Here is a 13,190-nt window from a genome sequence, read left to right as displayed (position 1 = left end):
TGGAAAAACAAAGGAAAAAATACTTTCTAAGAAGTGAAAAGAGAGCATTTTACATGGACTGGAAGAGAATAAAGAAATTAGAGCCTGTGAATCAGATTACTTTTGTGTATATACAGTGATGTGTGTATCAAGATTTCCCCACACAGATTACAACAGCTTTGTGCCTGAATAGCCTGGCTGACTGTTACGTGATAGGTAGATAACCCAGTGTGGACCGAGGGTGATATGAAGGAAAGAGAAGGCAAGGCCTATGTTTTGGACAATAGTGATGGATAATGAGCATTTGAGGAGCCCGAGGTAGGCTTCATTTAAACCTGGACCAGGTTTATCAAGATACAAGTCTCCAGCTTGCCAGGCACTCTGTACCCTCCTTTCTCACCTTGTGTGACCCAGCCCTACGCTACGTAACAAACAGAAAACCCTAGAACCAGGCAAGTCTCTAAATCCAGAAGATACCGCTTGAGCATGCCAGATAAGATCCATATTATTTTGGCACACACTCAAAAATGAGTTTGCTTTCTTCCCAAGATTTTTCAGTTTATGCTTCCCGAAGAGACCACAAAAATCAAATTATCTTTTCTTCAAGTATCACATGCTCAGCTTCTGAGGCTCTTGATAAGCAGCAAAACTATATTATAGAAATGAAAATCTTCATCTTTTAATATTGTTTGGGAAATAATAGGGAACAGGGGCCCATGTACTTCAAATATTTTTTTCCAGTTAATAAAGATAAATGGAGTGGTAGCAATAAGAGTGAGTTTGGAATGAAAAGAAGTTGCTGTTCTGACTGATAGTAGTTGATGAGAAAACTCTCACGCTCCGTTTAGATAAGAAAACCAAGAGAGTCGTGGATATGATACTCATTGTGATAAAGAGGCCATGCTAAAACTCTTACTCTGGCTTCACAAAGAAACCTTGCAAACATTTCATTGCCCTTAGAAAAGCAGAGGTGTCAGTTTTAATGCAATTATTAGGGAAAGAAATTATTAAGATAGTCAGTTTGAATTACAGAGTATTGGAGATCGTAGAGAACTTTTCAGAGGACACAGCAGAAATATATTTTCAAGCCTGGATGTCTTCTAAGGTTCCTTGTGCAAGTATCTTTCAAGGAGACTTTGTAAAGACAGAAAACAAAACGGATCTTACATATTTACAAGCGTCTCCACACTGAACAGAGAGTTGAGACTGGTACTGAGTGTGCTGTTGTCACCTCTCTCACTTACTTTTCTCTCATCGCTGGGACAAAATACCCCACACTTGAAATTAAGGAAGGAAAGATTTATTTAGCTCACAGGTTGTAGAGATTTCAGTCCATAATCAGCTGGCTCTGGGCAGGGTGGCAGGGCACAGGGGCAGCACTTCAAGGCGGCAGAAGACAGCAAAAGCAGCAAGAAGGAAAAACGGGGAAGAGGAAGCTTCTTTTTGTCCTTTATATGGTAAGCAGCCCACCCCTCTAGGTGGGGTGTGGCACTCATACCATCTCCCGGGCCTCCTCTTGCACAGGATGAGGATGTTTACAAAGTGAGGGCCCTGGCCCCCTGCTGAGTTAAACGTCTAAACTTCTCAAGTTGACACAAGGTACCAATCATTACATCACCCCTTCATCAGGGTAACTTTATGCTGCTGGACAGAAAGAGGCAGACTCAGGAAACCCCAGCTTACTGAAAAGAAGAATCTTTGTTAGAACTTCTGATGGCCAGTCAGAGAGACCCGCTTGAAGTGGACGAAGGAAGAAGAATCAACTTATAAAGAATGAAGTTTTCTGCCGAGCAGGGTATTGTACACCTGTAATCCCAGCCTTCAGAGAGGCTGTGGCAGGAGGATCACAAACTCAAGCCTGGTCTAAGTAACTTACTAATTTAGCATGACCCTATCCCCAAATAAAAGATATAAAATACGAACAGGGATGGGGGGTTGAGGTGCAAACCCTGGGTTCAATAAAAAGAACTAGGTTGTCTCACAGAGCCCAAAGGCAGAGGTGTAGGAGGACCTTGGCAATCCACTGGAACCAGGGCCTCAGTTGAGCGCTGAGGGAATCCAGAGGCTCTCCCTCCCCTAAAAGTCTGCTTTCTTCAGCTCTCACACGTTACTCATCTGTTTTCCAGGCTATGGACAGGGAACATCCACCATCAACAACTCTCTCCCTACCCACTAAAATATTAAAATTGTATTTTCAAGCTAACTGAGAGGCAATGCCTTCTTCTTGCTTTATGAGTAGAGCAAAGGGAGGGTACTAAGGAAGGATATACCTTTTTAAAAATTTACCAAGATTTTAGTATGTATGTTTAACTTTTACTGGAATGACATATTTTCTCTTCTACCTACCTTATCCATCTATTTTCTTAATTTCTAAAATATAAAATAAAATCCACTTAGAAAGTATTCAAATTGGGTGTGGTGGCACACACCTGTAATCCTAGCACTTGGGAGGCTAAGGCAGGAGGATCGCTAGGAGCTGGAGGCCAGCGTGGGCTACAAAATGAGTTTAAGTCCAGCCTGAACTGCATATTGAAATACTGTTTCAAAAAGACAAAAAAAGTATTCAATAAAAATTTTCCATTGCCTATTCTTTCCATATCTGGGAGAGTACAGAATTTCTGCCATAATATAGAGAGTTAGAGAAATGCCAAGAACTATTTATTCAATCAACAATCTATTAGGTGCTGGTTATTGCCTGGCATTTGGCACACAGTGATTTACAGAACAGAAAAATTATCAGCCCCTTCAGAGATTACATTCCAGCAGGAGAGACGGTCAGTGAGCAAATAAACACAGAAAATGATGTCAAATGGTGAGAAGCAATAAAAGGAAAACAAACACAGCATAAATGGAGGGAGTGGAAAGAGAGCTAAGCTAGTTTAAGCAGAGCTGGGCACCAGGAAAGTCTCTTTAAAAAGGTCAGATGCGAGCAAAAATCTGCATGAAACAAAAGAAGCACATGTTCTAATATCTGAGAGATAATGTGATGGAAACTGTTTTTGTTTGACTCACACAGGCTCCAACAAGATTTTTAAAGTCATCAAGTGAATTTTGCTAAGGGACAATTTTAGTTTATGTGGTGAATGCACTGGTTCCTGCGTCCCCTGCTGGTCCTGTCACTCAGGTTCTCCTTTTGCTCTCTAATTATTCTCTTATTCTTCACTGGCCAGGAAACAGCAGTGATTCGGCAAGATGCCTCATTTCTCTGTGAGAACCCAAGATGTGCTAGTCAGAAGCATTTGTCTTCAGCTTTAACCAGTATCTTAAAGTTTCCATCAGAATTTCTTTTTTCTTTTTGTCTTTTTGAGATGGGGTCTCTCTATGCAGTGCAAGCTGACCTTGAGCTCACTTTGTAGCCCAGGCTGGTCTCAAACTCACAATGATCCTCCTGCCTCAGCCTCCTGAGTCCTGGGATTACAGGCATGCGCCACCATGCCTGGCTCCATTAAAATTTCTCCCAAGGGATTTTTATATTTTCCAATGTAAGACGTGCCTTTAACATCCCTAAAAGAGATGAGCAGATATTTTTCTTGTGGTAGTTAGAATGCAAGTGTGATCTTGAAGACACTAAAGTCACAACTTATTTCCTATTGAAATACTTCAGAGCCAGACAGCTGTGCACAGCAGGATAACCTACTGTGTTGCTTTGCCTTTTATCTGCTCACACTGACCAGCTCATTCTGAGACTTGTTATAATGAATTAAAAGTCAATTACTTTCTTAAAAAGTCAGTAGTAAAAGAAAATTTTTCTTTAAGATGTCCAACATTTTACAAATTCAATAGTTCATACGTGGGTTTAATTTTACAAATCAGTTTGGAGAAAAACAGTACAGGCAGGGGTCTGGACTCGAGCATTGTGCTACGCGCTGAGTATATCTGAGGATTTGAAACGCATCCGTGAACCAAAGCGCAGTAGGCAAGGGGGAGCACGGAGAAGACGAGGTTGCCCAGGTAGAAAGAGGTCGGATCATGCGAGGCGACTTTGAAGATGCAAGATTTTATCCTAAGTAAAAGGGGAAGCCTTTAGACAGGAAAATAATATGTTCTAATTTACATTTTCAAAACAATACTATATCTGCTAGAATAGAAAGGAGTAAAGTTAGGAGGCTATTACAGCCATCCCATGGAAAAACTATAGATAAGAATCAGACAGGATTTAATGTGGATTAAATGTAAAATGTAACTATTAAGAGTAATTATTAAAAATGAAATTATTAAGGGTGATTTCCTGTTTTCTGGGATGAGCAGCTGAAGAAAGGCTGAACGAAGAATTGAAGGGAAGGGAAAGTTGTAGCCGTGTTCAAATTCAGATGTCTCCATGAATAAAAATACTAGGAAAGAGCAAAAGAGAGCCCCCTGGAAGCCCCAAAGAGTGAAATTCAAGTTTCAGCTATGCTTTTGCAGCTGTTGAAATTTAATCAAAAGTGCTCTTAAATTTCTTTTAGCATCTCCAAGGATTATTGAAATGAAGGGAAAAGCTCTTATTTGTAAAGTTGCTGTGAAATGCCTGCCATCTGGTGGACAAACATGGGGTACACCATAAATCTATCTGCTCTAATAGAATAGAAATATTACTGCCAAACTGAAGATGAATCTTTTTAATACCATTGTCTTACTAAAGCATATTTGCATTTCTACCTATATTTCTCACTATGGACAACTGATTGCCTTGTCTATGTCTAAATCCTATCAAAGCATGTAACATCATCATGACGATTTATCAAAGGAATCTGTAGTTTTAGAAAGTATTAAAATTTTAAAAGATTAAAAATAACTCCTAAAATTGTACTTTCTTCAAACTACTTGTAAGGAAAAGAAGATACAGTTTTCTGGATGCAGAATAGAAAATAAATAATATTTCTTTTCCACAGGTAACAGTCAGTGGTGCTGAAGCTGGTTTACACAGGCTGATAAAAGTCGATTGTGCACATTTCTTTCCAACTCTACACGCGTAGACGTGAGATTGGGAGCTTAGAATTGGCTGTGATGGAAGTATTTGTGCTACAGAAATCACCAAATGCTTGAAAATGGAACTTTACTTTCTCTCAGAAAACTGATTTATTTCTTTTTTCTCTCTCTCTTCATTACATATTTTTTGTTTTAAAAGTGCATATATATTTTGCCATTAAAATATATTGTATTAGTGTCTCTACTTTTAATAACATTTTGGTCTTATCCATTCCATTACCCTCCCTTAATATATCTTCCCCGTATTCCCTTCCTCTGGCCTGGAAATCCTCTCCCCAGGACTTCCATGACTTGCTTTTCGGATTCCACATACTAGGAGAACCATGTGCTGCTTGTCTGAGTCAAGCTTACTTTTCTTAACATGGTGACCACTAGTTTCATCCATTTTTTTGCAAATGACAATTTCATTTTTCTTCACAGCTGAATACTACTCCATTTAGTACATATACCACATTGTCTTTATTCATTCATCCGTTAATGGACACCTAAGCAGGTTATATACCTATATAGCTATTATGCATTTTACTGCGGAAAGTACAGTTATGCAGGTATCCCTACAGCATGCTGACTTTTATTCCTTTGGGTGTACACTGAAGAGCAGAATATCTGAGTCAAATGATAGCTCTATTTTCAGTTTTGGGAGGAACCTCAATAGTGATTTCCATACAGGCTGTACTAATTTATATTCCCATCAGTAGTATAAAGATATTCCTTTTTCTCCACCTTCTTACCAGCAGTCTTTTGAGTTTTATTTAGTATTCTTCATGATAGCCATTCCAACTGAGGAGAGTCAGTGTAGTTTTGATTTGCATTTCCCTAATGATGCTGAGCAGGTTTTAGTACATTTGTGCTTCTTTTGAGAAGTACCTGTCAATTCATTGCCTAGTTTTTGTTTGTGTGTGTGTGTGTGTGTGTGTGTGTGTGTGTGTGTGTGTTCAGTTTTTTGAGAGCTTTATACATTCCAGATATTAATCACCTCTCAGAAGAACAGCTGGAAAAGATTTTCTCCTGTTCTATCATTCTGTTGATAATTTCCTTTGCTGCGCAGAAAACTTTTAATGTAAGTCATCTGTTGGTTCTTGCTCTGAACTGTGCTCCTGGGGTCCTGTTCAGAAAGTCTTTGACCACGCCTATGGCTTCAAGTGTTTCTCCTATGTTATCTTCTGGCAACTTCAGTTTCAGATCTTACACAGTACCTAGGTCTCTGATCCATTTTGAATTTATTTTTGTACAGGGTGAGAGATAGGGATCTAGTTTCAATTTTCTACATATGGATATCCACTTTTCCATTTGTTAAAGAGTCTGCACAGTGTATGTTTTTGGTCCCTTTATCAAGAATCAGATGGCTGCCTGGCATGGTGGCACATGCTTGTAATCCCAGCACTTGGGAGGCTGAGGCAGGAGGATTGCTCTGAGTTCGAGGTCAGCCTGGGTTACATAGTGAGTTCAAGGCTAGTCTAAACTACACAGTGAGACCCTGTGTTCAAAAAAAAAAAAGAATCCAATTGCTCTAAATGTGTGGTTTCATTTGTTTCCTTTGTTCTAATCCATTGATATTTATCTGTTTTTATGCCAGTACCATGAAATTTTTGTTATTCTGGGCCTGTAGTATAATTTGAAATCAAGTATTGTGATGTCTCCAGCCCTGCTGTTTCTGCTTAGAATTGCTTAGGATTTTCTGGGTGTTTTGTGTTGTTTTTTTTTTTTTTATGAACTATATGATCGTTTTTTCTAGTTCTGTGAAGAATGTCATTGGAGTTTTGTTGGGGATTGCTTTGAACTTGTATATAACTTTTGGTAATATGGCCATTTTAATAGTATTCTACGGACTCCTGAACATGGGAGGTATTTCAGTCTTCTTCAACTTCTTCTTTAAAGATCTGATAAAATTTAGCAATGAATCCAGCTGGTCCTGGGCTCTCTTTTTTGAGACACTTAATTCAACTTCAATTTCACTGTTTGTTATTGATCTGTTTAGTTTTTTTGTAGCCCATTGGTTCAATTTTGGTAGGTCATATGTACCTAGAGATTTATACATAAGAATGTATTTTTTCAAAAAGGTCCATAATGATCCTCTGGATTTTCATGATATCTATGGAACATCCCCTTTTTCATCTTTAATTGTATTGATTTGGGTCTTCTCTTTCCTTTGGTTATTTTGACTAAGGTTTATCAATCTTGTTAATCTTTTCAAAGAAAAAAGTTTTGTTTCATTGATTCTTTATATTATTGTTTTAGTCTCTTTCATTAATCTCAGCTCTGATATTTAAAATTTTTTCTGTTGGGTATGAGTTTTGACATTTTTTTTCTAAGACTGTGAGATGCATGATCATGTTACTTATTCAAGATAGCCCTGATTTTTTATTGAAAGCATTCTAGTTATAAACTTCCTTCTTAGAATTGCTGTTTCTGTACCCCATACATTCTGGCATCTTGTATTTCCATTTTCATTTGTTTTTAAAGAATGTCTTAATTTCCCCGTTGATTTATTCTGTGACCCGCCAATAGTTCAAACTTGAACTGTTCAATCTCCATATGTTTATATATTTTGTAATTTTTCTTGCTATTGACTTCTAGTTTCATTCCATTATGATCTGATGAGAGCAATTTCTTTCTTTTGGGGGGTGGTTAAAAGACTTGATTTATGACCTGTAATATGATTTACTTTAGAGAACATTCCTGAACTGCTGAAAAAATATGTACTTGGAAATTATTGAATGCAATGTTTTGTAGATGTCTATTTGAACTATTCTGTAGTTTAACCCTGATGTCTCCTTCTTGATTTTTTTCTGCATAACCTACCAATGAGGGTAGAATATTGAAGTCACCCACCACTATTGTGTTGGTATGTCTGTGTTCCTTTATGTTGACTAGTATTTGTTTTATAAAACTGATCACAGTGATTTTAGGTGCATATGTATTTACAATCGCTGTATCTTTTTTGTGGGTTTTTCTGTTTACCAATATGTGGTGGCCTTCTTTGTCCATTCTGACTAATTTTATCCTGAAGTTCACTTTGCTGGGTATGAGTATAGCTACTTCTGCTTACTTTCAGATTCTATCTATAGCTGGGCATGGTGGCACACACCTGTAATCTCAGCACTCAGGAGGCAGAGGCAGGAGGATTGCTGGGGGTTTGAGGCCAGCCTGCACTATAAAGTGAGTTCCAGGCCAGCCTGAACTGCATAGTGAAACACTGTCTCAGACCAAAAAAAAAAAAAAGAATTCCAGATTCCATCTGCATAGAGTATTGTTTTTCATACTTTTATTTTCAGACAGTGGATGTTTTGCTAGTGAATCTTGCAAGCAGAAAGAACTGGATCTTGGGTTTTGTTTTTTTTTAACCCTGTCAGTCTTTTAAGTGAAGAATTAAGACCATTTATATTCAGATTTATTTCAGAAAGGTATGTATTAGTTGCTGTCATTTTGTTGTTTTTCTAATGTTTGATTCTCTTCTAATTCACAGTAGTGTATCTACTATTCCTTTTCTGTATATAAAATTTCTTTAAGTATCTCCCACAATGCTGGGTAGTGGTCATGAATTCCTTTAGTTTATAATTATTTTGGAAGGTCTTTATTTTCTCATCAACTTTGAAAGTTATCTTTGCGTGATGCAGTAATCTAGGTGGCAGTTATTTTCTTTCAGGGTTTGGAATATTTTCATGCTATGCCATGCTGACCTTCAGAGTTTACAGGAAAGTTTGTAGTTATTCTGAGGGGTTGCCTGTATAAGTAACTAAGCATTCCTTCTTGCAGTTTCGATATTCTTCTTCCTGGTTCTACACTGTTGTACATCTGTAGGATGGCTAGCCCTTCCATTTTTCCTTAGTACCGGAATCGAACTCAAGACCTCACACTTGCCAGGCAAGCGCTGTGCTGCTGAGCTATATTCCTGGCCCTATTCCCTCCACATCTATGTGAGGGCATTCTTTTGGTGAGAAACCTTTTTTTGAGGGATTGATCCCCAGTACAATTCAGACAGGGAAAAACAAAGTGCAGAAATGATGACAATACAAAGAGGAAGCAAATATTAAAACAGTAAAAATCAGTTAAGAGCAACAATGATACCACCATTACCATTAGAAAAGAAAGCAGCAATAATAATATAAACTTAAAGGTTAGAAATTAATAAAGGTTAAAAGTGATAATAAAGGCTGGGCATGGTGGTGCAAGCCTGTAAACCCAGTACTCTGGGAGACTAATCCAGGAGCATTAAAATTTCACTTCCAGCCTGGGCAATTTTGCAAAGCCCTGTCTCAAAATGAAAAAGAGGTGGGGATGTAGCTCAATGCAAAGGCCCTGAATTGCACCCCTACTACTGCAAAAAAAAAAAAAAAAAGAAAATGTAATAATAATAATAAAAATGTAGGGGGCAGTGAAGAGAAAATGGAAGAATCACAAGATTAAAAAGGAAAAGAAAGTTAAGGTGAAAAAGAGAAGAAAAAAAAGCAAGGGATAAGTCTAAAGATTTAAGGCTTTGGTCTGAGCTGGAGAAGGGTGGCACCGAGGAGACCTATACCTCAGTTCTCCCTCCCCAGAGGTCTCCCCTCCTGTGGCTGTCTTCGCTCTTGTGCCTGTCCTATCCAATATCATGGGTAAAGTGAGAGCAGGTCCGGGGAGGGTGGTCCCACTGAGGAGCCGTGGTGTACCAAGATGATAGAAGCACTGACAACAGCTGACTCCTGAAGACTGCTACACCAGCTGAATACTCTGTTGGGACAGGAGCGTGACGTCAGGCAAAGGTCTGCAGCTTGAGACTAATTGAACCTGCACATGATAATGGCCTCGGAATAACTACAAGACTAAGGGACTTTGAAGTAAAAGATCTTAGTCTAATTCAGTACTTTGGCTTTCATATGGAGACATTTTCTCTAGCTGTGAATTTACTGCACAGATTCCTATCTAAAATGAAGATACAGTCCAAGCCCCGTGGGTGTGTTGGACTGAGCTGCTTTTATTTCTGTAAAATTAATAGAAGAGGAAAGAAATGTCCCATTGCCAAACGACTTGATCTGAATAAGTCAGCATAGGTTCGCGCTTCAGACTTGATGAGAATGGAAAAGATTGTCTTGGAGACGGTGCGTTGGAAAGTCAAAGCTACCACTGCCTTTCAATTTCTTTTTAGTTTTTATTTTAAGAGAAAAGAACAAAAACAAAATAACAAAAACAAAGACAAAAACAAAACAACACAAAACTATAAAAACAATACAGAATTTCAAAATAAGATAGGAAATCAACAATGGTTGTTGTATTACTTATTGTTATCTTTAACGTAGTTATTCAGATTACCAGATATTGGTATACAAGATTGATCAAACAATTAAACATTACCTGTTCCTTTCAATAAACCAATAGAAATTAGTAGTACAAGGGGCTGGGGATTTAGCTCAGCGGCAAAAGCGCCTGCCTGGCAAGCGCAAGGTCGTGAGTTCGGTTCCCGGTACCGGAGAAAAACCAAAAACCAAAAAAAAAAAAAAAAAAAAAAAAAAAAAAAAAAAAAAAAAGAAATTAGTAGTACAATTATCTTAGTTGTTGTGTGTGTATATATATAATATATTATATATATTATATTATATTATATTGTACTGGTATATTATATATACTGGTACTGGTATAGTTGTACTGGTATATTATATATATTATAATATATATTATATATATATATATTCCCCTTCCTTCTTTCTTTTCTTCTTTCCGTCATCCCAGTTGTTCTTTCCTATTGAGCAGTTTCTTTCCCTTTCACAATATCTCTTTGAGTTTTATTCACTCTTTCAGCTTTTTACACTAGGGAGACAATATGACGTTTATCCCTGTGGGTCTGATTTATTTCACTTATGCATATGGTCTCTAGTTGCATCCATTTATCTATAAAAGCCTCGAGTTTATCTTTCTTTATAGTTGAGTAATAGTCCATTATATAAAAATACCACATTTTTCTTATCCACTCCTCAGTTGATGGGCATTTGGGCTGTTTCCAAAATTTTGCTGTGACACATTGTGCTGCTATGAATGTAGGTGCACATATATCACTGTGGTATATTTTTCATTCTTCTGGGAAAATATCCAGAAGGGGAATGGCTGGGTTAAATGGGACCTCTAATCCTCAATTTTTTGAGGAATCTCTAGACTGATTTCCAAAGTGGTTGCACCAGTCCACATTGCCACCAAAAATGGAGAAGAGTTCCTTTTTCCCTGCAGTCCAGCATTTGTTGTTAGTTGATTTCTTGATGGTTGCCATTCTTACTAGGGTGAGATGAAATCTCAGTGTTGTTTTAATTTGCATTTCTCGAATGACCAATAATGTTGAACATTTTTTCATGAATTTATTTTTCATTTGTATTTCTTCATCTGAGAAGTGTGTATTCATCTCATTTTTGAATTGGATCTTTGAATTTGGGGGGAACTGATTTTTTTTTATTCTTTAATTGTTCTAGATATAAATCTTTGTCTGAGGGAGAGTTAGCTAAAATGTTTTCCCACTCTGTGGGTTCTTTCATTCTATTGGTGATTTCTTTTGAAGTACAAATGTTTTTTAATAGGATGAGATCCCAGTTGTTGATTCTTTGAAGTGTTTCCTGTGAAGTTTGGGTTTTGTTCATGAAGACTGTGCCTACTCCTATGTTTTCAAGATTTTGACCTACTCTCTCTCCCAGTAGATTTAGTGTTTCTGCTTTAATATTTAGATTTTGATCAGTTTTGACTTTAGTTTAGTGCAGTCCCACAGAGGGAATGGAGGAGGCGCAGACTCACTCTGCTGGCAGACCCCGCTGTCCCACAGAGGGAATGGAGAGATCGCAGGGCGTGGACTCACTCTGCTCACAGACCTCACTATCCCACAGAGGAAATACTGCTTTTCAATTTCTACAACTCTATTATTCACTCATTCAAAAGAACTTACCATTTAAAAGGAAAAATAGCCTCAATTTTGAAAGACTAGACGCTCAGCTTAAGGCATGTCCCTATAGGATCATATTTTCTAAAGCAAAGCCTTCTGTGTTGGCCTTATCTATCATTGCATTGAAGATCCAAGCACAGAAATGTGTAGAGTTACCAAGGTGAGTAGAATGTCTCCAGAAACATCCAAGATAAATGGCAGAGATCTGACCTTCTGGCAAGAGCTTGTATACAAGCATTTAACTGAATATTCATTGAACAAGTGTTCCAAACACTTAAAGGTTCAGAAGTTGAAGTGGTTTGTTTCTGGGTGAATTGCGTGGCAACTGAAGCATAGTTACTATAGAATAACTCACCCAACAATCCCTGAAATGGTTCCTTAATTGATAAATTTGGTTGTTTTTCTCTGTATAGAGAAAATTATATAATTTTCTTCTATAGTTGAAGTACTGAGATATTATCTTCAAAATAAACCAACTGGACTTGGAATAGTAAAAAGGAAAAAAGTAACATCACCAATCTAGTTAGCTCACATTTGAAGGCATTTACTATATATAAGGTACAACACCCTAAGGAAAGGAGTTATCCAATCTCTGATATATATGTTAAGCATTTCATCAAATTAGCATCTTAGGAAATATCCTCTTTAAAACCTTTAACTTTTTAAAGTAGCCCTGAAGTAGTAGTGTTTTAATTGTACATTTCCTACATACAGCCCCACACTCTAGCTCATTTAAAGTCATAACAGGACCGAAAGTGTGATTCATATATAAACTAATTTGAGACTGTTGGCTTATAAACAGAATCATTATGAACTTGAATATTGTACCTAAAGAAAAAGTGATACAGAACAGATGATCTCTGTTGAATTTCTAAAAACTGCCAATATGTATCAGTATACTGCTATTGCAGTTGGAATACTAGAAAGTAGTTATATTCATATAAAAGTAAATTTAGTCACTGCATATCTTCTATATGTTTTTGCTGTCTAAATTTATGAACTTATAGTAGTGATTTATCTATTCTTACTCAAAACTAAATGCTAACATTTAATACATCTACATATGGTTATGAAACTTAGGTATGAAAAATATACTTTTAGCAGCTAGTAGTATTTAGACAAACTTTTGATAAATTGGGTTTTTTGTTCCTTACATAAATAGTTTTACTGCAGCAACAAAACACATTTCTTTGAAGCCTTTCTTCACAACCCTGAACTATGGATTCCATAATGTTATAATGGATTCAAGTTATGAAGCCTCAAAACATCACAACTAGATTAATATGATATTCTCCAACTTGGGAAAACCGCCTAATTAATATAATGCTGTAGTAGGATTGTTTAGATT

General features: G+C 37.2%; 1 pseudogene; it reads left to right on the top strand.

Annotated features, from left to right (window-relative positions):
- Positions 1-9,600: 9,600 nt before the first annotated feature.
- On the top strand, positions 9,601-12,224 carry LOC102014002 (annotated as a pseudogene).
- Positions 12,225-13,190: the final 966 nt, after the last annotated feature.

The sequence above is a fragment of the Chinchilla lanigera genome, unplaced genomic scaffold (genome assembly GCF_000276665.1).
Source record: "Chinchilla lanigera isolate Chin_1 unplaced genomic scaffold, ChiLan1.0 scaffold00004, whole genome shotgun sequence".
NCBI classification, from domain to species: domain Eukaryota; kingdom Metazoa; phylum Chordata; class Mammalia; order Rodentia; family Chinchillidae; genus Chinchilla; species Chinchilla lanigera.
Note: the sequence above shows the minus strand (reverse complement) of the source record. Positions and strands in the feature narration are given on the sequence as shown.